The sequence below is a fragment of the Vicugna pacos genome, chromosome 19, assembly GCF_048564905.1.
Source record: "Vicugna pacos chromosome 19, VicPac4, whole genome shotgun sequence".
Taxonomy (NCBI): domain Eukaryota; kingdom Metazoa; phylum Chordata; class Mammalia; order Artiodactyla; family Camelidae; genus Vicugna; species Vicugna pacos.
The window spans coordinates 43,350,373-43,377,304 of record NC_133005.1 but is presented as its reverse complement, the minus strand read 5'-3'; the positions used below and the strand labels follow the sequence as shown (position 1 = coordinate 43,377,304).

Genomic DNA, 26,932 nt, shown 5'->3' with positions numbered 1-26,932 from the left:
TTGGAGAGCATCTCCCATCATATATGGGTTTCAGCTGGTGCTAATATGTGAGGCCAAACTTGTTAACTCTAAAAGCACAAATCCCAAACCACCTCAGTTAAAACTGCTGCAAATCTACCCCAAAGAACTTTTGAAAAGAATGTTCCCTCTTCAGGAAGTCCGTGCCCAGGAGCCAGGCTTTAATACTCTCTCTTATTCACCTGGCCGAGATTCACCTGGCGGACATTCACCTGGCAGACATTCACCTGGCCGAGATTCACGTGGCTGAGATTCACGTGGCCAAACCGTGGAGCAAGGGTATCAGTGGCACCTGGGGCTGAGCCTGGGCTCCGTTCTCACCAGTTGTGGGCGTTACTGTCCCTTTTAAAGCTGCAGCATGTTCCTCTGTCTGGCAGGGACAATGACACCAGCAGGCACTCGTGATGGTGAGCACACAGTCCTCACCCCGAGGAGGTGGACCTCCGACACCTAGTCGGTGTCACCAGCGGCATCACTGCTTTAATTATTCTCAATAGCCTCCAGTCCCGGGCATCTGGGAGGAAGGATGCCCAGAGAAAGGGCTGCCTCTTCCTCTCTGGAGCAAGATGCCAGGGGAACTCTGGGAGAGGTTATCCTGGGAGACGGGAGCCATGTGTCTTGCTGGGTGTGCACAGATCAAGGTGGCAAGTCACGCACACATCAGCATGCCCCCCCAACCCCGCCTCAGGCATCCACCTCCACACCAGCCCCCTGTCATCCTTACCATGCCCGAGAGCACAGGTGTGCGCTGACTTATGCACACATGCCTCCCGCCCCAGGCCATGTGCACCCCAGGAACGTGGACCTCCCCGTGGCCCCAGCAGTGCTCAGCCTGCCTGCCTGCCCCGATCGGAAGCCCAGGGCGGCGGGGGCTGTGCTCACGGCCTCGCATCCAGGTAGACACTGCCGGGCAGGCCAAGTGTATCTGCATATAATTTGCATGTGTTGACACAGCCGTTCCAGTCTCTGCACAGAGCACTACCAAGCTAACCTGTTATTACTGCTCCTCCTAAGCCTGGCTTTCCTCCGCGCTCGCGCTGCTCTCCCACCCACCGCCACAAAGCCCTCGGCGGGGAGACAGGCCGGAAGCTGCCTCTGAGCGCAGGGCAGGTCACGCCCACCTCCCCGGGCTCAGCTTCTCCCCCGAACGACAGATTTCTGCATGGCCCCCCTGGACAGACCGGAGGAGACCTCCCCGCACGTGAAAATTAAGCGTGTGCCCGGAGCTGGGTACCCACTGGAACGCAGGAGGCTACTTTAGTCTCATTAGAGGCAGGGAAGCGAGTCCGACAGACAACTTGGCCCCAGCTCTTCCCAGGTCAGGTTTCCGAGTCTCAAGTGATGGATGGGTCCCCTGTGCAACAGATACTACTCGTGGCAAATACACAAAACACAGGATGCCCAGTTAACTCTGAGTTTCAAAACAGCAATGGGTAATATGCCAGTATATGTCCTGTGCAATACTGGAGACTTGCTTACACGGCAAAAGTATCCATTGGGTATCCGAAATCCAAATTTCACCTGGGCATCCTGTATTTTATCCAACAGCTCTCCCTGGGACCCCAGGCCCATTGGCTTCTATTATCATTAATATCCTGTTTTCTCCCAGCTTTTCACAAAGCCCAGAGGAGCACAGCTTTATTTCCTAAACGTTCAGCTTCCCAGTGTAGGATAGGAAGGGAGGGCAGAGGTTATATGGGAGGTAAGTTGAGAATTGCAGAGGGGAGGGACAGAGGGCCAGAGGGGGAGAAAGAGGATGGGACGACACGTGTTTCCTAATTTAGTTAAAAATCTAAAACCTGTTCCTCTTTGGTTTCTGAGCGGAGCCCGGTGGTTATCACTGCGAACGTGAGGCCACGTTTCCTGTAGCGAGGGGCACGTGTGTTTGCATCAACAGAACCGTTTCTAGGGATCCTCTCAGGATGTAAGGCCTGCAGCGGTCACAGAGGAAGAATGGGTGGCAGAGAAGGCCTGTGGGCAGGGCTACTTGGGAGTGAGGGTCCCTGGAGAGCCCCCCAACCCCGGGCAGATTCAGAGCCTCTGCCCAGACCTTCCTCTGGACCTTTGCAGGTGCTGGACCCTTCGCAGAATGCAGAGGTGATCATTTGCCTGATGGCCGGGAGGTACTCAGTAGAGAAGGAATGGAGCTCAGGGGGGTCTCCCCTTCACCACCAAACGCAGAAGGCATGAAACTTGCATGGCCCTGAGTCTGTCCCTCCGACAGGCCGAGCTCAGCTGGGCGCCTGGACTCCCGGAACGGGCGACGCGCGCCAGAACGCCGCCTGTGGACGCTGCCAGTGAGCATGAACCTCACTCAGGATGAGTGAGCATAGAATTCTCCTTCAAACTGTGTTTTAGAGGAAAGTGTTATTTTATAGTCAGATCAAAGGCTATACCATGGCGTGCAATGCAACGTTTTTGTGTTTCTAAAATAAAATGCAAAAAAATAAGGTAGATGAGGTTCCACTTCCTCCCCCATCAAGGGGCGATGTGGACAGCACCGGCTCCACAGGGCACTGCAACTAAATAAAGTTAAATAAAGACGTGCAGGTCGAGCCCTTCCCCGCCGCAGCGCTGAGCAGTAACAGCAAGACCTCTAGGCATAACTTGGGGACTAAGAGCCCTTCAACTGGTCTTGCACTTCAGCCCTCCCTGTGCCCAGTGAAATTACAGAGCAAAGGACTCAGAGTTTTCAGCACCAGGGGAAGTTTTTCTTGATTTTCCAATGACATCCTCAGATCAAGTCTTTAACAGAGGGCAAGAGCCTGAAAGAAAGCCACCTGCCTTGCCTGACTTGCCACAATGGTCAACCATCTTGTACCTGTGTGGCCACAGACACAGCTGACCAGGAAGGGGCCAGAGATCCCCATTACTGATGGAGAGCCCGTCCACTGGTCCCCGTTTACCGCCTCTGGCCAGGCGGATCAGGGCTTCCCAGCCCAGAGCAATCCATCTGTGGCCAGAGGATGTGATCGGCCGTGTTCAGGGAGCATGGTGATGTCAAGAGGGCAAGACTCACCCAGACACATGCCGCTGAGATGGGCGGGCAGGATCCCTGAGTCAGCTGTCTGAGGGGAGTGTTAGAACTGATCCTCTTGGCACGACACCCAAGGCCACTGCCCCACTTGCTCACACCCTCTCCACAGTCATGACCTTCCACCTGAAAATGGACTTTACCAGTTGTCATCAGAGGTCATCTACACTCTTGGTATTTCTCCACTCAAAAGAGGGGCCAGTCACGTGCCCCGGGGACTCTCCTGGCCTCCTCAAGGGGTTCTCCATGCCCCTGTCTTAGAAGAATCAACCATAAACAACTCATGAACTAAATGAGGTCTACACCTGGGCCTGGACACGTGGCTCTGAACCCCTAGTAGTCAACAACTGGGTCTGACTGTAGGATCTCGGGGGAACACTCTGAATAATTTAAGAGAGTCCTCTAATTAGGGGCCGTGATGTATTTACACTTTCTTACTGACCTAATCATTGTTGCAAACATACAAAAACAGTTGTCCCAACTGTGCAACCACCACTTGGCCTTCTGCTGCTCATTCTTGCCTCCCGCTCAAGACGGCTGTAATCCTATCACTACCTCGGACAGTGTGCATCCCACTCGTCCTAACACCTGCATTTCAGTCACTCTTCCGATGTACAGCTTGGACTTGGAAAGAGGAATAGGCGTTTGGTGGATCCTTAGCCTTACCCACGATTTCGGCCAACATCTCACCAACCCCAGGCCCATAATTAATTCCTGCTGATATATTACACTTTGTCTACACTGGCAGACATTCCCTGCTTGTGAAATAGATTGTCAACATCAACTTTACTTGGAGACCTGGCAGCCCTGTTCTTCCTCTTTATGGTGGTAGAGTTGCCCCCAAAGCCATTTTTTTTTTATTCTAAGCTATGACCCAACATCTTTCCCCCCCCCCAATTTCAGCCTTGTACAGCCTTTCCTTTTTGCAAAACAAAGCCTGACAATTGCAATTCCCCTCTGGCCAGTGGCCAGACATCCAAGGGCTGGAGCCAGGAGATTAACGGATACACCCGGAGAGGGCAAGGTCAGAGAGCGGAACATTCCGGACACACGTTTGTGTCGGAGAGCGGACCCCACGGCCCGGAGAGCACCCATACGTGAGGGTCGACACATCTCGGTTTGAGTGACATGCGGGGGCCCTTCTGAACCTGTGGATGAAACACGCCTATGACATTAATTAATGCCAGGCAAAATGTAACAGCAGATCTGGGAAACTAAAAATAGACCTATGGCAACTGATTCATCCCCTGACTGCACGGAATTCGGAGGTTTTTATCTGCAGCTCTTCTACACGCATGTAAAACGATGGCCTTTTTCCTTTCTCTCCATCTTTGTGGTGCTTCTTGACTGCCTCTCCTCCTGGTCAAGGGGTTTAAAGCTTCCAGAGGAGGTGTCCCCACTCGGCCATCCCCTCCGACCCACAAACATGCTTCATAAGCAAGGACAGTGTTTCTCTCCCTGGCTCACATGGTGGTGAGCTGTGTAATTTGTCCAGAATATTTTCCACGCGGACGTTTCTGCCTGTTGCACCACACACACACAACTCTGCAGCTTCGCTTCCCATTGCAGCCCCTTTTATTTTAAACTTTGTTGATTTCTACTGGGGAGGAAGCCTATTTCATCCAGGTTAGCTGGACAGCTGGGTCTGATTGCTTCTGATTGCTGGGCTTGGGGCCACTGGGGAGCAGGTTTCCCAAAGCCCCTTGGATGGAGAACCGGTCCAGAGGGTCCCAGGGGACTGGCTTTGGGGTCAGTGCTCACTCTCAGGAGGAAGATCAGCAGTCTCAGTTGGAAATCAACAGGTCAAGCCCAGGGCGGGGTCAGACCTCAGTCCACACCTCCCAGGCTTAGGAGGCTGTGCTGGAAGGTGGAGGAGGGAGCACGAGAAGCCCCCGGGTTCCAGCGCTCGTGCAGGGACCTGAGTGGGGGCTTGTGTCAGAGATAACTGCGTGTGCTTGGAAAGACGCATTCATCACGCTTGCCTGATAGAATCACTCGGGAGGCAACAGACAAGGCTCAATGATTAAGGTCCCTTCATCTGGCCTTGCCTCCCAGACCTCCAGGTGCATAAAGAAATCACAAAGACCTCTCTCACCTTGAAGTGGTCAGTCCACAGGCAGGTGGGGGCGGCCGCGCTCTCCCGAAAACCGGTGGCTCCGATGAGGCAGGAGTACTCTCCCTGCTCGTCCCATCTCTGCCTTTGCTTCTCTTTACGCCTTCTCTAGAGGAAACCGAGTGCTGGAAAAAAAAATTTTTTTTAATTGTGTGTGTGGAGGGTGGTGGGTGCTGGGGGTGCCGGGCGGTGGGGGTGGCGGAGGCCCCGGGCGGGGGGAGGTGTGCAGCCTGCCCTGGGGTGGCTTCGGGTTTAATGGCCGACGCTGGGGATACGGCTTGCCTGCTGGAGCTCAGTACCACTGCAGCTCTGTGTGTGGGCGGCGGCAGCTCCACGGCTGGGTTTCAAACCATTTCACTGAACATTTGCAAACAGATAAAAAAACAAAACCATCCGGTACAAATGGAAACTTCTGTTTTCCTTTCTCTGGCGGCACTCTCTCCCTGTCACGTCTCTTCTTGGGTTTTGGAGGAGGTAGGCGAGGGTGGGCATCCCTCCCGCCGAGCTCCCCACACCCTGTCGCTTCCACCCACCCCTTCAGCCACCGGCGTGAGAGGTGGGCCAGGCCCTCAAGACCAACCTCCACCACCCAGACATTTGAGATAGATTTTTCTCCCCTCCAGGCTCTTGTTCAGATTCCCGCCACTGAGAGCCATCACACCCAAGGAGGGTTTGGGCACCCCTACGTGGCCGTCCCTTACCCTTCCTAGTTTTAAAGCTCCCTTGGAACTGGCCAGCAAAGGGGAGTGAGGTGCACTTTCATATATGGTGAAACTTTTCCCAAGGAATATTCTGTGACTGGTGGCCCCATGAAGCATTCTGTGCCTGAGATACTCCATGAAAAGAAAAGGAAAAAGGTCCTCTGGTCGAATGACTTTTGGAACTGTTGCATCCTCGGGGATAGTCACAGGGCATGTTCGCAGGTAAAGGCTCTGAGAAGTTCTGCAGTAAAGAATCCGTTTAACTTTGTTTCATCCAACATTTTCAAAATGTACAGACCTTAGCCGAAAGAATCCCCTCTCCCCAGACACCACCACCACCAATGACAACACACACACGTTCATGTCCACCTCCCTCACCCCCACCCCCAGTGGTGGCTTGACCCAAATCAACTCTTGCAGCCACAGAGTGAGAGGACAGGCAAAGATGGACACTGGAAACCAAGCAGGCCAGAGGTCACCATCTCGGGATACTCTCAGCTTGTTATTAACATGGGTGCCCCAGGTAGTTACCAATGAACTTGAAGCTGTGATTCTGGCTGGACAGGGAATGTGAGCGATAGAGATGTTTCCTCAGGTCTGTAGCAGGGCTGTCAGTAAGTCTTTTCTCCCACTCTCCCTTCCCAGTGGGTCCCCTCCTCACTCCTCCAGCCAGGGGAGCTGACCCAAGCTGGCAGGGCCCCAGGGGGCAGATCAGACTCACTGGAGGAGTTTTAGGGTGCCCTGCCCATAGAGCTCTGTGGGATGCTCTAAAAATCAGATGACATGTCCCAGCCTAGAGGGCATGAAATTTAAGAGACAGACAATCAGAAGCATGAAATACATAAACTCTGAGAGAGAAATGTGCCGAATAGAGGCAGTGATGTCAGAAGGACCATGACAGGAGGATGGGCAGGGAGGTTGAACAGGAGCAAGGGGAGGCAAAGTTGGTGCCTTCTGCTGAACTGCAGAGCTATGGAGGCCCGTCAGCGCCCACGGATTCCAGCTCTAAATGCACCATCGGTGGGCCCTTGGGCAGCCCATTGAGCTTGGCCTCCTCACCTGAAAACTGTTCTCGACCAAGGGTGTTCTTGCCTTCCCCACCCCAGGGAACATTTAGCAATGTCTAGGGACAGTGCTACTGGCGTCTAGTGGGGAGAGTCCAGGGATACTGTTGAACAGCACCCTTACAGGGTGGCCCCACAACAGAGAATGACCAGCCCCCATGTCAACAGTGCAGCAGAACCTGGTCCACCTGGGTCCTCCAGTCCCCCTGGATGGGGCTCAAATACAACAGTGCATGTGAGGATCCTGTCCCAAATCAATCAGAAGGCAGTTATGCTGTATTTGGTAAGAAAGAGACTTCCATATTATTTAGATGGCATTTCCTTTCTGACTGGAGAGCAAGATGGATACAGATGGAAAGGGATAGAGCTCTCTGTTTCAGATCAAGAAGAGAGAAGGCCCACCTGCCTTATAAACACTCCAAATTACATGAAGGAAAAGAAGGAGGAGGAGGAGGAGGAGGAGGAGGAAAAGAGGAAGGGAAAGGGGAGGGGGAAGAAGAAGAGGAGGAAGAGGAAGAAGAAGGAAAAAGAAATGCCTCCTCTTACTTAAGTACATCAGAGAACTTCAACTCTGTGTGAACAAAGCAAAATGAGGGTAGAAAGACTTTGAAAAGCTTGCAAGCACTTCGATGGATAATCATTGGCAATTAGAGCATTTTACAGACTCCATTAGAGAGGCTTCAGACAAAGCTGAAATTATTTGTTGACCTTTCTCTGAAGGAAGACAACGGTCATGCTGGCAACACTAATGCATCCGGCCTGGTTGGGGGTTTTCTTTTCATGAAATCTTCAGCCAGGCTTGCAATCTGATGCTCAGCACATGGCAAATGATTACAGGCCGACAAAAAGGGAAAGTGAAATTAAAGTTCAGACTCATGTTTCAGCTGACTGTCCAGTCTCAAGGGAGAAAAGCTGGCCCTGTCTCACTCTGTTCTCCAACTCCAGTAGGACCCCCGGGCAGGACTGAGTCTGGACCCTGGAAATGGATTCTCCTGGACAGTGAAGAAGTCCAGGTGGGTGGAGGCTCGGGAGAGACAGGTCGGGCCAGGCCTGCTGTGACTGGAGTGAGGGGAAGGGCCATTCCAAGAGGGAAGGTGGGGAGGATGTGCAACGGGGGTGTCCCTGCTGAAACCAGCACCCTCACAACGTGGCTTTCCAGGAAAAAAGCAACCAGCCAAGTTTCTGATGTGAATGCTGAATGGGGCCCCTACTAGCCCATGACAACAGCTTCCTCCGGGAGCCAAAACAGAGAGCAAAGCCAGCCTGACAGCCTTGATGCTCCCATGCCTTCCGGCTCCACCTGTCTGCTCACCAGCCAGGACAGGCAATGGCTGTGTATCTGAGAACTTCCCTGTGCCATCACTTTGTTTGGCTTTAGGAACAAAGTGGTGAAGGAAAAACACTGTTCCTGCTTTCATGACAAGCAGAGGCACTTGGGGCAAAAAGGCAAAAATCAAAGAATAGTAAAAGAAATCAAAATCATGCATTCATTGGCTGAGAATTTGAGCCTCTACTTATTCTAGGCACTATCAGAAGAGGGGGCAAAAATGTAAGCAAATTTCTATCAATGGAAACAGAACAATGTTATGAAACTCTGGCCGGAGAGGGTTGCTCCTCCAAAACTCTAAAGCCAAGGCCACCTCTCTTTGTTAAGAGGGGCTGGGAGGTGCCAGTGTTGGGGACCTACAGACCCAGGCTGAGATGGTTGGAAAGGGAGCAGCTTTCCCTTCCTTGCTGCATCATTATTCAGCCACCTGACATCATCTTGCATCCCACCATTGCTGTGAACCCCAAACTCTGGAAGTGCTACCTTAAATGTGAAAAGGACCCCAGCTGTCCCAGCACGGCTTGAGGTGTCGTGGAGGAAATAGGCTGTTCAGGACCTAGGACAGCTCTCAAGTACCTGATGGTCTAGCTTCCTGCCCTGCCCGGCGAGGCCAGGCCAGAGGAGGTCCCTACCCAGGTGCTTCCTACCGTGAGGAATCCATTACTCTACACAGGAATGGCCACTACCTTCCGCGTGCCTCGCTCCCTCCTGTGCCTGCTTCCCCCTGGCTTCCACCCTATTCCCACTGCCAACCGCTGACTCCTTGCCTGACACTCAAATGTCCAAAGGAGGATCTAGCTGGTTCCCTTGCTCCATATGGGGACTTGCAGTTGAGCAGAGCTTGCCCTCTGGGTCGGTTCACAAACTTCCAGACATCCCGTGGATGACTGTGAGGTCAAATAGTCACCACCCAGCCAGCCCCAGATGAAAGAGCAGGATGATGCTCGTTTCCCCAGGGAGCACTGCTGGCATTTCCCAGAGCCCCTTCCCAATACACAGGTGCCAGGACATGGGGGTCTAGGCCGATCCGGCGGTTCACGAGGTTATTTCACATAGTTTACAGATGATTGTTTTAATTGTAGCAGTTATATTTTTATTTAAATGTGACTTTGTACAGCTCTAACTAACAAATCAAACACACATGTATCCCTTTTAAATACACTTTAATAGCCAATTGAAATAAAATGTCAATTTTGTTCTAAGACCTATCTGAAAACCCAGACAAACTGGAATGGCTAAAATTGTTTTGAAAAAGATGAATAGAGTTGGAGGAATCATGTGACCTAATTTTAAGGCTTGCTCTATAGTCCAGTAATCAAGACAGTGTGGTATTGACGGAGATAAACACATGGATCAATAAAACTGCATAAAGAACACAGAAATAGAGCCACACAAACATGTTGACTGGTTTTGACAAAGGTGCAAAAGCAATTTAATGGATGAGGGGTAATCTTTTCAACAAATGATGTTGGAGCAATTGGATGGCTTAGGCGAAGGAAAGGAAAGAAGAAAAGAAAGAAAAGAAAGAAAAGAAAGAAAAGAAAGGAAGAAAGGAAGAAAGAAAGAAAGAAAGAAAGGAAGGAAGAAAGGAAGGAAGGAAGGAGGAAGGAATTTACCTATGCTAAACTTCACACTTTATACAAAAAGTAACTCAAAATGGATTGCAGATTTAACCTTAAGATGTAATTAAAACTATAAAACTTTTAGAAGAAAACATAGGAGACAAACTTTGGGACCTAAGGTTAAGGCAAAGCATTTTTAGACATGACACTGAAATCACAGGCCATAAAAGAAAACAGTCAGTTAAGTTAGACTTCGTCAAAATTAAATCTTTTTATCTGCAAAAGATACTATTAAGAGGATGAAAAACAAGCTTTATTGAGCAGCTGGTGCTGGAACAACTGGACATCCACATGCCAAAAAAAAAAAGAAGAAGAAATCTAGACAGCAGAACTTACACTTGTCACAAAAATTAACTCAGAATGGGTCATAGACCTACATGCAAAAAACAGAACTGTAAAACTTCTAGAAGATCACACAGGAGAAAACCTAGATGACCTTCTGGAAAAGGCAAAGCTATAGAGACAGTAAAAAAGATGAGTGGTTGCCAAGAGTTTGAGGGAAGAGGGAGGGATGAATGGAGCACAGAGTGGGTTTAGGACATGTATGATATTACAAGAATGGATACATGTCTTTATACATTTTTCCAAATTCGTAGAACAGACAACACCAAGAATGGACACTAACAAAAACTACAGCCTTCAAGTGATAACGATGTGTCAGTGTATGTTCATCAGTTGCAACAAATGTACCATCTGATGGGGGATGTTGATAGCACGGGAGGCTGTGCACCTGTTGGGGCGGAGGGCACACAGGAACTCTTTGTACATTCTGCAGTTTTGATGTGAACCTAACACTGCTCCCCCCAAAATGAAGTCTTTATTTAAAAAAAACTGGGAGGAAATAATTGCAAATGACACATCCAGTGAAAAGGTAGCGTGCACAGTATATAAAGATTTCACACACACACACAGAGAAATCCAGCTAGAAAACAGGTGACAGACATGAGCAGACACGCCGACAAGAGGCCGACCAGAGGCCGACCAGATGACCAGGAAGGACGTGAGCAAATGCTGAACCTATCAGCTACTCTGAAAAACAACTTGGCAGTTTCTTATGAAATGAAACATGTTCTTATTAGAGAACTCAGCAATTGTGCTTTGGGGAACTTCTCCCAGAGAAATGAAATCTTATTCTCACAAACAAACCTGGATATGTCCATTTATAGGTGCTTTATTTGTAACAGCCAATAACTGGAAAGAACCCAAGTGTCCTTCAACAGATAAGTGATTAAATAAACCTCAGTGTATGGGACACAATTAAGCAATAAAAAAAAACTGTTGATACACTCAGCATCTTGGATGAATGTCAAGGGCATTATGCTGAGTGAAATAAAAAAAAAACAATTGTACATCCTGTCTGATTCCATTTAAAATTACAAAATTATACAGATGGAGAACAGATTAGTGATTGTCAGGGTGTAGGGATAGGGGAGGAGATCATGAAGGGACAGCCCAGGGAGCTCCTTCAGGAGACTGACACTTCTGTATCTTGATGGTTTTCACACATGATAAAATTGCATAGACCGATGCACATATACACACTCACTAGCGTATGCAAAAACTGATGAAATCTGTGTAAGATCTGCAGCACGATGAATCGAATGGTACCCATGTCCATTTCCCACTTCTGATATTGTACTATAGTTATTAAGATGTCACCATTGAAATGGGGTGAAGGACCTCTCTTCACTATTTTTGAGTCTATAATGATTGAAAAATCAAATTTTCCAGAGAGAAAAATATTCAGTTAAAGATACCACAGGTGATTCATGAATTCAGAAGAAAAAACTTTTTGTGGTGACGCAAGGTTGAGGGATGGATGACCCTCAAGTGCTGAGGGTCCTAGTCCCGCCCAGGGGCAGAACCTGTGAGCATCCAAGCCTTGGACACACAATAGACATCAGAAGCAAAACTCCAGCCTTTCTTTTGTTCAGAGCTGGTCAAATTTGAAATCACAGTGCTTCTAAGTCCAAATGAGCCAATTTTCTAAATGGCCAGCGGCCTTGCTTAAACTCAAATGAAACTGAATTGAATGATGCAGCAGACATCTTTGGGTAAGAGCAGCCTCAGACGGAAATACCACATTTCATCGGCTCTGAGACGCACGATTGCAAGAGGCATCATTATTTTTTGTTCTGCTATGAAGGAAAAATACACTGCCAATTAAACCATGACACAATGGTTTCTTATCACTTAGAATTTTTAACTTTACTTATTGAAAGAGTCCTTTGAGACTTAATTAGACAGATTTTTATCACCTATTAGCATTGCACATACAGAAAAGCGGAAATACAAGTGAAATAAATTGGTTGTTATTCCTCAAACTTCTTCACACAGAGTTCAACTCTTCTGAATCACTTTTCAACTTAGGCTCATCTATGTCTGGGTTTTTCCCACACTCTCGTGTTCTCTGCATTCGTGCATCGCCCTGATGAAGTGGCGTTTCTTTAAAGAATCCATCAAAGGATTAAGAGTCATGAGTGTTGGATTCTGAAGCAGACTTTAGAATCATATATGGTTTTTTCTGCTTTGGTTCCCATTTCAACAATGTTGCTAAACATGCATGCTGAGCTCACATCCTCCGCGCCGTCCCTACAACCGTGACATCCGTAGAGGCTGACAAGGCTCCCTGTCCAGCCCAGGAACATCCTCCAGCCTGCTGCCTCTGGTCAGCTGCATGTTAGTTACATGTCTGCTGCAGAAGGGAACTTCAGGTCTGGATGCTGGTTATCTTGAGTTCACACACACATGGGCAATTTGACCATCATGGCCTTCATAATGCACCATGGACTGTAAGATATGTCTTAATTTCAACAATACAAACGTGGAAAAATGTTCATCTTCGAAACAGTGAAATGCAATAAGTGGACAAACGAAATAGCATCAAATGGCCATCCGTGCTATGAGGACAATTGAGCAGAAAAATACAATCAAGACTGGTTGGGAAGATAAACAACAAGGACCTACTGTAGAGCTCAGGGAACTGTATTCAATTTCTTATAATGAACCATCATAGAAAAGAATCTGAAAAAACATATATGTGTATGTATGTATATGTATAACTGAATTGCTTTGCTGTACACCTGAAACTAACACTGTAAATTGACTACACTTTTAGTAAAAAAAAAAAAAGAAGAAGAAGAAGAAGAAGAAAAGATTGGCTGGGAGGAGATGGACAAAGTGAACTATCCTGAGGGCAGGATATTTGAGAAAATATCCTGAAAAATAAGAAGGCGTCAGCCCAATGAAAATTAGGGGGCCCCGTCCCCGACTGCACCTGCAGGAGAAGGTGGAACATGCTCAGAAGACAACCCCCAAGTCTCAGTGTTGTTTAAAAAAAAAAGATTTGTTTCTAATTCATACTTTGTGTCCATAAGCAGGTAGGCTGCAGTATATCTTTCTCACTTCAAGACCCAAGGTTGATGGAGAAAGGCACTGTCTGGAAAATCTCCAGTTGCCATGGCAAAGGGAAAGGGAAGGGGTACATTCCATGTGCGAGTTCTGCAAGCTTCTGCCCAGAAATGACACATGTTTCTCTGCCCACGTTGTGAAAGCAAGTTACTAGGGCTGCCTAACTTCCAGGGGGTGGGGAGAGGAGTGCAGCCTACCATGTGCTTCTGAGAAGAACCAGAAAGACGTGGTGAACAGCAGTAGCGGGGACCACACAGGCAGGAGAGAGGCGGCAGCACAGATACAGTGCGGTGCGGAGAGCGTGGTGAGCGGTGGGCGGCGCGGGAGAACGGAAGTGGGGCAGGGGGCAGAAGACAGCGCCCTACAAAGGGGGAGTGGCCCGTTCTAAAGTCCAGCCATGCTCTAGAAACTGCCACTTCATCCTAACTATGACCTCAAATACTTGTAGGCAGAATTAAGCAACTAATTGTATAATGAGATGGTTGAATTACACCTAATTTCCACAAATGCTTTTGTTGAGCAAACATTGCAATGCCAGAATGTGGTTTTCAATCATTTAATTAGTCTTCCAAAATGCTCCAAAATCGGTGCTAATCACAGTTTTAAAATAATACGTTTAATGTGTCCTTAAACACTTCACCGTGTCTCAGCATGAATCCTGCAATTAAATACATTGAGTAATTGATACATTTTTAACACCCGGGGCTTGGGAATTTGGAAATAATGCATTTCTGAAAACTAACCAATGGGCGAATGAAGTCCAATGGGCATTACTGACTTTCTTTGGGATGGGCTGGGAGGGAGGGGCCTGGCTTGTGGAGATGAGCGCCTAACTGCTAGGGAGCTAATGGAAACTTCCAGGGGATGGAGGGAGGATAAGGACCCCAGCTTTGATATCCCTGTGAAGTCTGAGCCTGAAAAGGCCACCCAGAGAGCCTGAAAAGGCCAAGTTTGGACTGGACCATTTCTTGGGACCCAGAGACATCAAGTAACATCTCTGCCCTCCCACTTCATCAACCCAGCTTCACCAGTGGGCAGAAATGACGAGAGATCTATCGCACATAACAGAGAAGTATAGTGGAAAGTGCAAGATTTTTTATCTTGAAAATTATGCTTCATTGATTCACTCCAAGAAAAAAAGGTGGGGAGGTGTTTACTGAAAGCATCTCAAAGGCACATTAGAATGTACGTGCCCACAATCTGGATATTGCTGCCTTGGGATAAAAGTTTTCACTTCTGTAATGGAGACCCAAAATAACACTGGCTTAAGCAAGATGGGTGTTTATTTTTCTGCTGTGCAACAGTCCCAACACAGGCAGTGCAGAGATGGACGGCAGATCCAGAGTCACAGACCCAGGCTGCTTCTAACTGGCTGGTCTGCTTCCCGTGAAGCTCTGCCCACGTGACACAAGATGGTGTACCACCTCCTTTCAGGATGCACAAAGGGATGGGAGGCAGGAACACTCCTTCTCTGTAAGGGGTTGACTTGGAAAGTGTATACTTCAATTCTCTTCAGAACTCTTGGGCCAGAATTTAGCCATGGGGCCAATCTCGCTGTAAGAGAAGACAAAAGGTTTTATTTTTATTCTGGGTGACCAGGTAGTCAGGTAAAAACTTCCATTAATAAGAGACAGAAAGGAAATGTGAGGCAGGGGGAAAACCTACAGACCTTGCCGTGCTGCCCTCTGGGAGTGTGGAGTCCGCTGGGGAAGAAAAGCGTATGGCTAGATACTAACTGTTGAATAGAAAATATAAACGCCAGAGCCCTGCTGTAGAGAACAGGGAACTACATTCATCACCGTGCAATAGCCTGTGACGGAAAAGAACACGGAGACGAATAGACACGTATAAGCGAACCACTCTGCAGTACACCAGAAATTAGCACAACATTGTAAACTGGCTGGACTCCAGTTAAATAAATAAACAAATAAATGAGCGTACGGTTGAATTCCAACATTTCATCCTACAATGAGCTCAGTGCCTATTAGGAAGGAAGCCCAGAGGAAGGGGGAGTTTGGGGACCCAAACCAAGAGGGAGCTACAGTGTCTACCGCAAAGGATAGTGACAGGCTCACCATGAACTCAAGAGGGGCAGAGACAAGCTGGGTGGCGGGAGGCAGCATGGGGTCCAGGGCCACGGACCGGAGCTCGATCCTGCCCCACCACTTACTTTCTGGGTGACTGTGGAAGGCGGAGTTCTGAAGAGCTATCCCCCAACAAGATTCCAGACCCCTGTTGGTCAAACATGAATCGAGGGGCCTTTACAGACGGCGTTAGTATTACTAATCAGCAGACTTTTCTTGTCCTTCCTGTTTTTCATTGAAGTGCAATCGACTTACAGTGTTAGTTTCAGGTGTATCGGCAGACTTGAGAGAGAGAGACAGTAGTCTGGATTTTCCAGGTGAGGCCAGGGTAATTACACGAGCCCTTACAGGCAGAAGAGGAAGGCAGAGATGCAGGGAAGGAGAAGGGAGGAGGAAAAGCAGGGGGGCAGGGAAGAGGGGCTCACCCACCTTGAAGAGGGGCCACAGGCCAGGAAATGAGGGTGAACTCCAGAAACTGAGACTGTCCCCAGTGAGTAAGTGAACTGAACCTCAGTCCTACAACCATGGGGAATGGAATTCCGCCACAGCCTGAGCGAGCTTGGAAGCAGGATCTTCCCCGGAGCCTCTAGGCAAGAATCCAGCCCTGCCAACACCTGGATGAGGTGTGGAGCAGAGAACCAGCTGAGCCCGACAGGCGGTGCGATAACACGTGGGTGTTGCTTTAGGCTGTTCAGTGTGGTGTCATCTGCTAAAGCAGCAACAATAGAAAATGAATCCAGTGACCTTGGGCAAGTCCTTTCTTGGTGGCTTATTTTCCCCGTGGGTCAGCCAAAAGAACAACAGCAGTGACTCCTCGGGGCCGTTACGAGGCTGAAAGAAGACAGTTCGGGAGGCTGATGTGCAGGAAAGCCAACCCATGCTTCTGCTACAACACAGGCGATTATTCTTCCCAGGCCGTTGAGACACAAATGGAGATGGATGCCTTACGCACATGGTCTTCCTCAGTCCGCAACACAAAGCGGGGACTTTTCTGAGCCCCATTTGCAAAAGAGGAAACTGAGGCACAAAGGCATTAAATGATTTTCCCAAATGTTATCTAGCTGATAAGAGGCAAAACTGAGAGGCCACCCCAAGCTGTGTGGCTTAAAGCTCTGAGAGGAGGGAATGCAGATGCTCCCATCCACCCGCCTTGTACAGACCAGCAAAGAGAGGCTGGGAGCCCAGGAGTCGCACAGCAAGTCCGCAGTAAGCCAAGTGGGTCCTGAGCTGAGACATGATGACCACATGCCTCTCAGCCCACCACGGAGCTGGTTTTCTCTCATCCTTCCCGGATTTCAGGGGAGCCCAGTGTCTAGACACTCAGCTTCCAAGAGCAGGTTGTGCAAGCGGGAAAGCCACAGCTTCCATTTGTTTTAAGGCCAAAGGGAGAAAAGCAGATTGAAAGCCCGGCAGAGTTCCTCTGTGTATTTATTCAGCAACGTCAGGCTCCTTCCAGATGCCAGGCACTGTCCTTGGTGCTGGGTGAGTAAGATGGGCGTGGTCCCTGCAAGGAGATTAGGACAAGAAGCGAGGAAATCAGATCATTGTAAGTGATTGAAATAAAGCAAGTAAACCAAATGAGTAGGTCAGGTCTTCGGATAGAGGGTGTACTTCAGACCTGGGTCCTGCTGCATCAAGGCCAGCATGGGGGCTGGAGTAGGGGGTCTGTTGGCTCCTGCTGCCACTACCCTCTGTCCACTGCTTAGTAAGAGTCTGGGCACCACTGTCCATGTTAGAGGGGTCTGGAGTGCTCCCCTATGCCACTGGGAAGCTGGCACAGAGATACCGCCCAAGACACATCCCCTGGGCACCAAGAAAGAGGTCTGTCCCCATATCTGGATGCTGGGCTTCCTTGCTGATCAACGGTGACCAAACTTCATGGCAATGACACTCCAATATCTGGACACTGAGAAGCAGCCGAATGGATGCTGAGTAGGGCCTAAAGGAGAGTGAGAAGGAAGAGGAGGAGGCAGGAGGTTTCTATCCAGGTTCAACCATTGCCCGTAATTTGCCTCTTTCTCTGAGCCTTTGTTTTCCAAGCTCTAGAATAAAAGTCAGAAAAAAAGATGACCTCGTGGGTCCCCTCTACCTCCTGACTCTGACACGTGCTGGCCTCACTCGCACAGCTGGCCCTGGTCTCCCGCCTGCTGCGCGCCCAGCCTTGCATTCACAACTGTAAATTGATGCTTTTGGTTTCCTCTTCCTGCTTGGCAGCCGTCAGCCTGAGCCACACACGGGGCCCCCCTGGCCCACCCATGGGCAGCGCTGTCCGGTTCTGCACGGAGGTGCCTGTGTGCAGATCTGCATTAGTGTTTGTGGCTTTCAATCACCTCAAAAATTGACTTTGGGTGAGAGTTTGACAGGTGAGGTGTGTTTTCCTATGGAAAAACTAGCAGAGCCGGAGCCTGAGGCGACCCCACGGAAGTCACGCGGGACCAGAGGTTGAATAGGCCCTCACAGATCAGTTGAGATGCTTCCAGCTGTGGTCAGCAGCACAAGGGGCCCCTGTCAGGTCCTGGAATCTCAGCGAAGCGGAACCTCAGCCCAGTGGGGTATTGCACGGCTCGCCAGGGCCGAGAGGCTGGACACGCAGCTGTCACCCCCAGTCGGCTCCACCTCCTCCAGCCAAGGCAGGCTTGAGATAGAGTCGCGGGCTTGTAGGGGATTTGAGTCAGTTCACCAATTTAGCCATCTGGTGGTTTACAAACAAGCATGAAAAGAACAGAGCACCCAGGATGGGCAAGGAGGTGTCCAGGAGGCCTGCAGTTGCACCAGAAGCCCATGAAAAGGTGCATCACCTCTGGAGCAAGAGAAAAGCGTATGACACAAGACTACTGTATATAAAATAGATAAACAACAAGGTCCTACCGTGCAGCACAGGGAACTGCACTCCATATCCTGTAATAAACCATAATGGAAAAGAATGTGTATATGTACGTGTACAGCTGAGTCACTTTGCCGTACACTAGAAACTGACACAATACTGTGATTCAACTATGCTTCAATAAAAAAATCAATTTAAGAAAAGAAAAGAAAAGCATGTGAAAATGAGGTCACAACCAGGTAAATTATCGCCAATACTTGGGGTGTGGAGGGCGGGGGACACAGGCTTTCCCCAGCCCCGTTGATGAAGTGGAAAAGTGTCAGCTTTTTGGAATCCAACGTGGCATTTTTGGCACAGCGATTAATTATCTAGGAATTTTTTTTCCCTGACACACCATCAGACACATTCACCATGTGTTTGCACCAGGTGGTTTGCTGAAGCCAGAAAATACCCCCCCCCAAAAAAGTTAAAGTCCCAGCAAAAGAGGCTTGGCCAGCTACATAGTGGGACAGGCACACAACGAGATGCCACACGGTCAGGGAAAACGCTAGTGTCACCCTGCCTGTTCGACTGGGAAAGACGTCGCTATTCCAGTATCGGGCGGGAAAATAGCAAGTTACAGAGCATGACCCTGATCCGATTTCTGCAAAATCGTTCCTACAGTTCTGTGGGGTGTGCGCGGACCGTGTGCAAGGAGACACTGCAGAGGACGTAGCCACAGCATTGCCCCTCCGTGGGGTGAAACGGAGGGGTCTTAGTGTCCGCTGGTTTTTGTTTTTTTCTTTTGATGTTCATTAGCTCTATTTTATATACATATTCTTTTTCATTACAGGTGACTACAAGCCATTGAACACAGCTCCCTGTGCGCCACAGGAGCACCTTGTTGTTTGTCTATTCTGTACATAGTGGTTTGTATCAGCCAATCCCAAACTCCCAATTTATCCCTCCCTCCCCTCTTTCCCCACTGTTAGTTCTTATCTTTATGCTTTTCTGGGTGGTTTGAACTCTTTGCAATGATTGGGTGTCATTTTTATGATCAGAAAAAGCACACTAACAATGGGTTCCATTCGAGGAAGGGAGTGAATTCAACAAAGCACAAAGAATCAGGTCCTGGCCACGCCTGGGTGGGACGTAAATCAGCATCACACCCTGCAGAGCAGGGACACAGCAAGGCCGCCCCTGCTCACACCTGCTCCTGCTGCACCCGGGCCCACTCACCCCCCACCACACACATATCCTGCAGCCCCCAGGGGCCACCCGTGCCAGGAAGCAGGCCTCCCTGGGTGAGGACCTCAGCCCCCAGAGGGACACGTGCATGGGCCGGGGAGGTGGAGGACGACTGGGCAAAGGTCACCATCAGGGGAGTCATTTGGGATGAGGGCAGAGTGGGCAGTCAGAAGCCAAATGAGGCTGAAGCTTCTGGAGCCAAACTAGCTGGCCGTGGGTCAGTGAGCAAGGAATTCCACCTCCTCTTCTGTCCCATCGGGTGACTCCTGGAGCAAACGCACACATAGGCTGAGCACAGCGTCCAGAGCAGGGCCTGGACTTCACAGCCAGAGCAGACCATTCGTATGAGTCACTATTGTTAGGTGTGTGGTTCCTGCCTGCTTTCCTCCCCATCCCGGAAGTCGAGACTCCAGCTGGAGGTGAACTTTGGGTACCTGGGGGCCGGGCATCAACCATCAGGGAGCTGCACTGGGGTGTGAGGAGGCCTGGGATCAGGCAGGCCAGCTGGGACCACTGCATCACTGCACCCCTGCTTGCCCTCCCCTGAGCTTTCCACACAGAGGCCCGTTCAGACGCAGTTCGTTTGTTGAGAACCTACCATGTGCCACACACTCTCACACTCACTTCACTGGGGCCTCACAACAACCTGGGATGGGACTGGTACCCTCCTTCCAGAGGAGATAACCGCATCTGAGCGGCAGCTGGAGTCACAGGGCTGGAAAGTGCAGAGGCGGGAGCTCAACCCAGACACCGCGTCCCAAGTCCCAAAAGCAAGCACTCGGAAAACCACCCCGGACCCCCAGACCTCCTGCCTAAGGACCATTTATAATACTTCTTTCCTTTCTTTGCCTTTTTCTTTTGCTTAATTTTTTTAAATTGATGTATAGTCAGTTTACAATGTTGTGTTAGTTTCTGGTGTACAGCCTAGTGACTCAGTTATACGTATATATACTCCTTTTCATATCTTTGTGCATCATCGGCTATCACAAGGTATTGAATAGACTGCCCTGTGTATAATGCCTCTTAAACCCCCAAATCACGGGTGTCTTCCCACTCATGAATCTGGGGCATCGTATCATTTCTGGGACTCGGATTTGGGTTAACCTGTACTTCAGTGCCTTCCAAGGCTACCGTCAAGCTCTGAGAGGTAACACCTTGCATTTCAAAGGTGCCCTTGTACCTTCAGAGGAGCTGAGCACAGGAACAGCCACGGGGCATGTTTATAAAGCCCATCTTATTCACTGAGGGGGAGAGGAGCCAAAGGCTCCAGACGGCTTTCCCAGTGCTCACTCCACGTCGTGCAGCATGGAAGGAGGCGTGTCAGATGACTACTTGCTCAGAGCACCGAGGCCAGGACTCTGGCAAAGTCCAGGACTCCTGAAAATGGAGGGGACCTTTCTCACTTCAGAGCCCCAGGGGTCTCCCAGCAGCTCCAGTGGTTCACACCCTGTTGGAAAAGTACAGGGAGTGAAGAAGAGTGGGGCCAGCCCCAGGAGTGTGCTCCCAGGCCCGGCCCCATCGCAAGGCCCTCTCCTCTATCACAGCAAACACTGGTCAGTTCTCACCAGACGCCAAGCCCTCCCCACTCTCCCTCCCCATCTCGGCCAGGGTAGAAGGGACTGTCACAGCCCCCACTTGACAAAGGAGGACACGGGGCCCATGAGTTAGGTTCATTTCTTCTCTAACCACACACCTAACCCAAGTGCCATTGGCTCCACCTTTGACAGATGTCCAGAACCTTAGAATCTGCACAAGGCCTGAGTCTAGTTAATGGTGTGAATGGTATAAGTGTCCTTCAGCAGGCACATGGCTAAACTGTGGTACATTCATACTCTTATGGAGGGAACATTTGGGCCTCCCGAAAGTTCATCCGTTGTGACCCTACCCCTCAATGTGATGGTACCAGAAGGTGGGGTCTTCAGGAGGTAATTCAGCTTAGATGAGGTCATGAAGGAGGGGTCCCCATGAATGAATTTATGCCCTTTTGAGAAAAGACACCAGGGGGTAGGGGGAAGGTATAGCTCAGTGGTGGAGTGAGTGCTTAACATGTATAAGGTCCTAGGTTCAATCCCCAGTCCCTCCATTAAAAATAAATAAATAAAAACCTATTTATCCCCCCAAAAAATAAATAAGTAAAAATAAAAACATGAAATTGTAAAAAAAAAAAAAGCTCAAAAAAGAATAATTTTTAAAAACCTTTAAAAAAAAGAATTATTATTTTTTAAATAGCTTGGGATTTGACGCTGGGGAAGAGGAAAGCCACAGGAAGATGTGACCAGAGAGTGACAGGATCCGACTTGGGTTTCAACAGGATCGCGTGAACTGCTCACTAGGACCCCGCTGGTAAGGCAGGGAGAGCGGCGAGATGTGGAGGGTCCTCGCTCAGGGGAGGCGGGCAGCGACCTGCACCTGGGAGACGGTGATGGAGCTGGTGAAATGCCAGCTACCCTGCAAACTGTGGAGTCAGGAGGATGGACTGGATGAGGCATGTAAGCTAAAGGCAGGAGCGGAGGACCACTCCGAGAGTTTTGCCCAGAGCAACAGGAAGAAAGGAGCTGAAATTCACTCGAGAGTAACTGAAATTTCGTCCACCTGGGGCGCAGCATCCTCAGGGAAGGCAGCGATCCGTCAGGGTTAGGCAGGCAGCCAAGGCGGCTGTCGGGTTGGCGGCCAAGGGCAGGCGGCCAAGCATAGCCGTCAACTCGGAACTCATGGGCAGACGGTGGGCACGTGAAGCCTCGATTTCAGCACCTCACTGAGGAAGGTCGGGGGACCAGTCCCAAGGAACGCCAACATTCAGAGACCCAGAAGGCAAGAATCCAGCAAGAAGACCGAGACAGAGCCACCAGTGAGGGTGGCGGAGAATCAGGAAAGAACTCAAGGACAGAAGATGTTTCCAGAAAAAGAGAGTGAAAAACTCTGTCAAAGGCTGCGAAGGTTGATGGCGAAATCTAGCAGCCCCAGGCCCTCAGTGATCATGAAAAGAGCCATGCCGGTGGGCTGTGAGGATGAAGCCCTGAGTTTCAGTGGATTTGAACAAAAATAGGGGAGAAGCAGAAACAGGCGGCACAGTCAACTCTTTGAAGAGATTTCAGGTGAAGGGGAGCAGAGAAGTGGGGTGGTGGTGGAGGAGAATGCGGATGGAGATGAGGCCTATTTTTGAGATGATAGAAACAATACCAAGTTATAAACAGCTTGGGGAGGGGGCAGGATTGACATCTCGGGAGGGAGAGGGGGCAAACAGCAGAGCAGAGCGGAACCACACACGTGGAAAAGCGGGCCGCCGATAGGAACACAGACTGTGTAAGAAATTGCATTTCCTAGAGAAATCCATTAATTTCCAGTGTGGGTAATGATTCAAAGTAACTTCTAACAACGTGTGTTCTGCCAGCCAGAGACATGTGCCTAAGGGACACTCAATAAATATTTGTCGATGGATTGATTTTCAAGTGCGGTTCCTGCTGAACTTGAACACACCAAGGTTCCTGTCTAATTGGGAGCATCTCATTGCACGCACTTAGGGAGCCAACGTCCTAGCAGCGGTCTGCTCTCAATCTTGCTCTCACTCCAGCCGGCCTGGCCCCCATTTTAATGATCACATCCCTATTGGTGAGGCCTGAATTAATGAGATTTTTCCTGCACTCACGGCTTTAGATTAAAATCAATGCTGTACCCAAAAGCAGATCGATGGGAAACAGTTGGGGAAAGCAGAAACTCAGAAACAACTCTTTCGTATTTTCCTTTGAGATGCTGGCCAAGGCTCCCTCCCACCTTCCACCATCTTTCAGAGCTTTTCCACGACTCCTCGGCAAACCTGGGATGAGAAAGTCAGACTCTGCAGACCCCACACCTGCTACTCTGTCTTGGGAGGGGAAGTTGAGCCCATCACTGTCAGAACAGAAGTCCTCCTCAGTAGGGCTGGTGGGGAGAGTCCAGCCATTAGGGCCGGGCTTCTCAGACTTGGCTGTAAGTGAATCACCTGGACTCGCGTCCGAAGAGCAGCGCCTAGGGCCACAGGCATGGGGCAGAAAGGGCATTTAGGATGCACGGATCTGCAAGTGATAGCAGCCAGCCCTCACATAACAAAACGTCCTAGACCAGGGCAGCGACAGGGGGGGCAAATGCACGGGTCCTAGCTGGGAACTGAGTCTCTGATCTTGCTCTCTCTCTCTCTGACCTTGCATCCCTGTAGTGCAAGCTCTGTCTTCGGGCTGTCCCTGTCACAGGGTGGCCAGTGCCATCCCAGGCATCACATTCAGTCCCAACAACACCCAGCCAAAGCAAAGAGCCGTGAGCCTCTTTCTTAAAGAAGCCTTTCCCAGGAGGAGCCTCCGCACCCCCACCCCGCAGACACCTTCTAGGGCCTCGCTGGCCAGGCCTGGGGCCCTTGCTCCCCGCGAAGCTGGCACCGGTCAGAGGAATGGGATTGCCAACACTGAGTGGCTCAAACCAGAATGTAACCCCTCTAAGGGGGAGACGGGGGGAAGGGATAAATTGGGAGTTCGGATTTGCAGATCCTAACTACAGCATATAAAACAGATAAACAGCAAGGTGCTGCTGCAGAGCACAGGGAACAGTACTCAATATTCTGTAGTAACTATAATGAAAAGGGGTGTGTGTGTGTGTAACTGAATCGCCATGCTGCACACCAAAGACTAACATGATAGTGTAAATCGACTGTACCTTAATTTTAAAAAGAAAAAGAGAAGAAAAAATAAAAACCCTTCTGCAGAGCACAAAACTTAGAAGGCAGAATCAAGAACGTAAACCATTTTACCTGCAAAAATAAAGGGATAAGAGCAAAAAGGAAAAAAAGAATGTAACCCCGGGTGGGGTGGGACCGTCACCTGGAGCGCATCCCCAGCTCGGGGGAGGGTGGACACCCACACCAAGTGGAGGCTCTGCTAGCCAGGGTGAGGGGCGCTGGCCAGCGGTGCCCACCGTGGTGACAGCTGTGACATTCCAGGCCGGGCCTCCCAAAGGGGCACCCCTTTCCGTGGAGGAAGCTGAGGTTTGGAGGCAGGCAGCCTGACCTGACTGCTGTCCTCTGACCCTGAGCACAGCACCTCCTAGCGGGGCCGGGGAGCCCGGGGAAGGAAGGGGACACTCCCGGATGTGCTGTGCCCGAGGCGGTCACTGACCACGTGGCCGTGCTTACAGAGGCTCACCCGTGCTCACAGACTGCAGCTTAGGGTCAACCCCAGCCAGGCCCTCAGCTCATCAGGACCGTGGAGGCTGAATGATCACAGAACTTGGATTGCTAACCCTGAGACAGATGGAGCATCGGGTACACAAAAACAACCCCTATGTGGCATGGGGGGCTGTTGCCAAGGGACAAAAGAGGCGACAATTTTATTCAAAATCAGGATCTGTACCCAGCTGTGCTTCCAGCCCGCCTAACACGAGGCCAGACGAGGCCACCAACACAGCCACCGTTTGTCCTCGCTGACGGGGCCTGAGCCATGACCCTGGAGGCCGGCGTTATAGAACATAAACAGAGACGGCCCTGTGTCTGCCTCCCCCTCAGAACTTTCTGAAAAGAAACAGCCACAGGGAGAAAGTTTATTTTTCCTGAGTTGTTGGCTGATCACCTGACGTTGCCACCCACACGGATGATTCGCACCCCGCGCCCTCCCTCCCTCGCTCCCCACACCTGAAGCAACACCGCTGACCTTCGTGGGGAGCAGACACAGGAGCGCCTGGCAGAGGGGGACTGCGTGGCCTGCTCTTGGGCACCCTGGCCAAGTGAGTGAGAAGTCGAAACTGCAGCAGCCTTTCAACAGGCACCCGCTTCCAAGATGCTCTCCCCAACTTCATCCAGCTTCTGTTCACTGAGCAAGAAGATGAAGCAGAAACCAGAGGTTTTCTGTTAAACGAACACCCACATCAGAGATGCTCACCCGAAAACAAGCCCCCTCTGCTGCTTGCGGACACCAGCAGCTGTGAGAAGACCACCACCCTCCTGGGAAGGAATGGGTAGCCCCCTCCCCTCCCTGTTGTTGACCCTGTCCTTGAGCCTCCTTGCTGGAGCTGGTCACACATAAGAGCTGCTGATCTGCTGCACAAACCCACCCTTCCCCAAATAACACCAGCTCAGCTCACCTCCTGGCCGTGTCCATCTCCCTGGACCACTAAGTCCCTCTTCTCTATCATCACACCAGGCCATGCACGGAGCCCCTTCCCCACCTCGTACAAAAGTTCTTAGCTGGAGCTGTTTGGGGGGGCACGATGTTCAGATCTGACACTCATCTCTGAACACACAAGTGGTGTTTGCCCAGCAATTATTTTACTGTGTATACGATTTCCACGCACAGCAGGCAATGTTCTCTCATAAGCACTTGCCCCAGACTTCCTTCCTTTCACTCGGTGTTAAACCCCACATCTGGACCTCTGTGTGGATGCTTTGCAGGAAGGAGAGGCAGTCTGGGGAGCAGGGCTTCAGTCTTCAGGCAGACAGAAACTTCCCGGGGACTTTGGGCAATTTCCTCCTTGACAAAGTGAGAAGAGAAAAAAATGAAGCCAGGTGACCCCTCCTGCCTTCCCAGCGAGGCTGCCAGGAGAGGAAATGAATGAAGTGGCTGCTTTGAAAATCACAAGCTGTGACATCCAACAGTAAGATACAGAAAATGACAAGGGGCATCTTAAAAGCCACCATCAAGCCTCTGAGAAGATTCTGGATCCAGCTGGGCCTCCCCGGTATTACTTCGATGACTCTGAGGAGGAGAGGCAGAGTGACATGGTAATAGCAAAAGTACTGAAAATAAGAGCGAGCATTTGCAGGCTGGATGCTGTGCGGACTGCCTTTGAGGCATTAGCTAGTTCTCACCATTTTGGAAGGTGATCTTATCAGTTTCCACCTTACAAAATGGCTGCAAGAGCTCAGCTGGCTGGAGGAGCATCACACAGCTGGTCAGCGGCACTAGGACGTGCCCCCAGGGCTGGCTGGCTCCAAGGCCGGAGCACAGAGCCACCACACCACACCAAAATCCTCACGTCCTGTGGACCCCGAGCAGCCCGTGTCCTCCTGGGGCCTTGGTTTCCCTCTCTGCAGGTGAGAATGAGCAAGGGGCCAGATGCTCTAAGGCCCCTTCCAGCCTGGGCGAGCTCTCATTTGTGGGGTGAAGCTTGGCTGAGAGCAAATTTCAAACTCTTCAAGGCAGCACTTAGAGACTCTGCTTCCCGTGGCTCCCTGGCTGCGTGATTTCCTCCCACGGTGGGTACGGGCCAGGGAAAGAGAAGTTTCCTGTTGCTCACTTTATAGTCCCCAATTCAGGCGATGCTTGCTTCTAATGGCCTGAGACTCCATGGAGGCAAGTGTTGTTGGGGAGAAGCTTTTTTAGGCTAATTTCCCCCCACCCTCCTCCTGATTCTTCCTATTTTTTATAGTCTTGTGCCTTGCCAGACTCGGATATTCAACCCTGTTGTCAAGGCAACCCTAAGTTTCTCTCTTTGCACTCTCATGTCTCAATGGGGGTATCCATAGCAACAGGAATACCTTGCATTTTCA

General features: G+C 50.3%; 1 long non-coding RNA gene across 1 annotated transcript; it reads right to left on the bottom strand.

The window, feature by feature from the left end:
- Positions 1–14,555: 14,555 nt before the first annotated feature.
- LOC140687326 (uncharacterized) lies at positions 14,556–26,820 on the bottom strand. The gene is made up of 5 exons (XR_012061533.1): positions 26,680–26,820; positions 25,528–25,913; positions 25,098–25,256; positions 15,804–16,878; positions 14,556–14,844 (listed from the first exon to the last, which is right to left on the bottom strand). It is a non-coding gene; the product is annotated as an uncharacterized lncRNA (long non-coding RNA).
- Between the last annotated feature and the right edge of the window lie 112 nt (positions 26,821–26,932).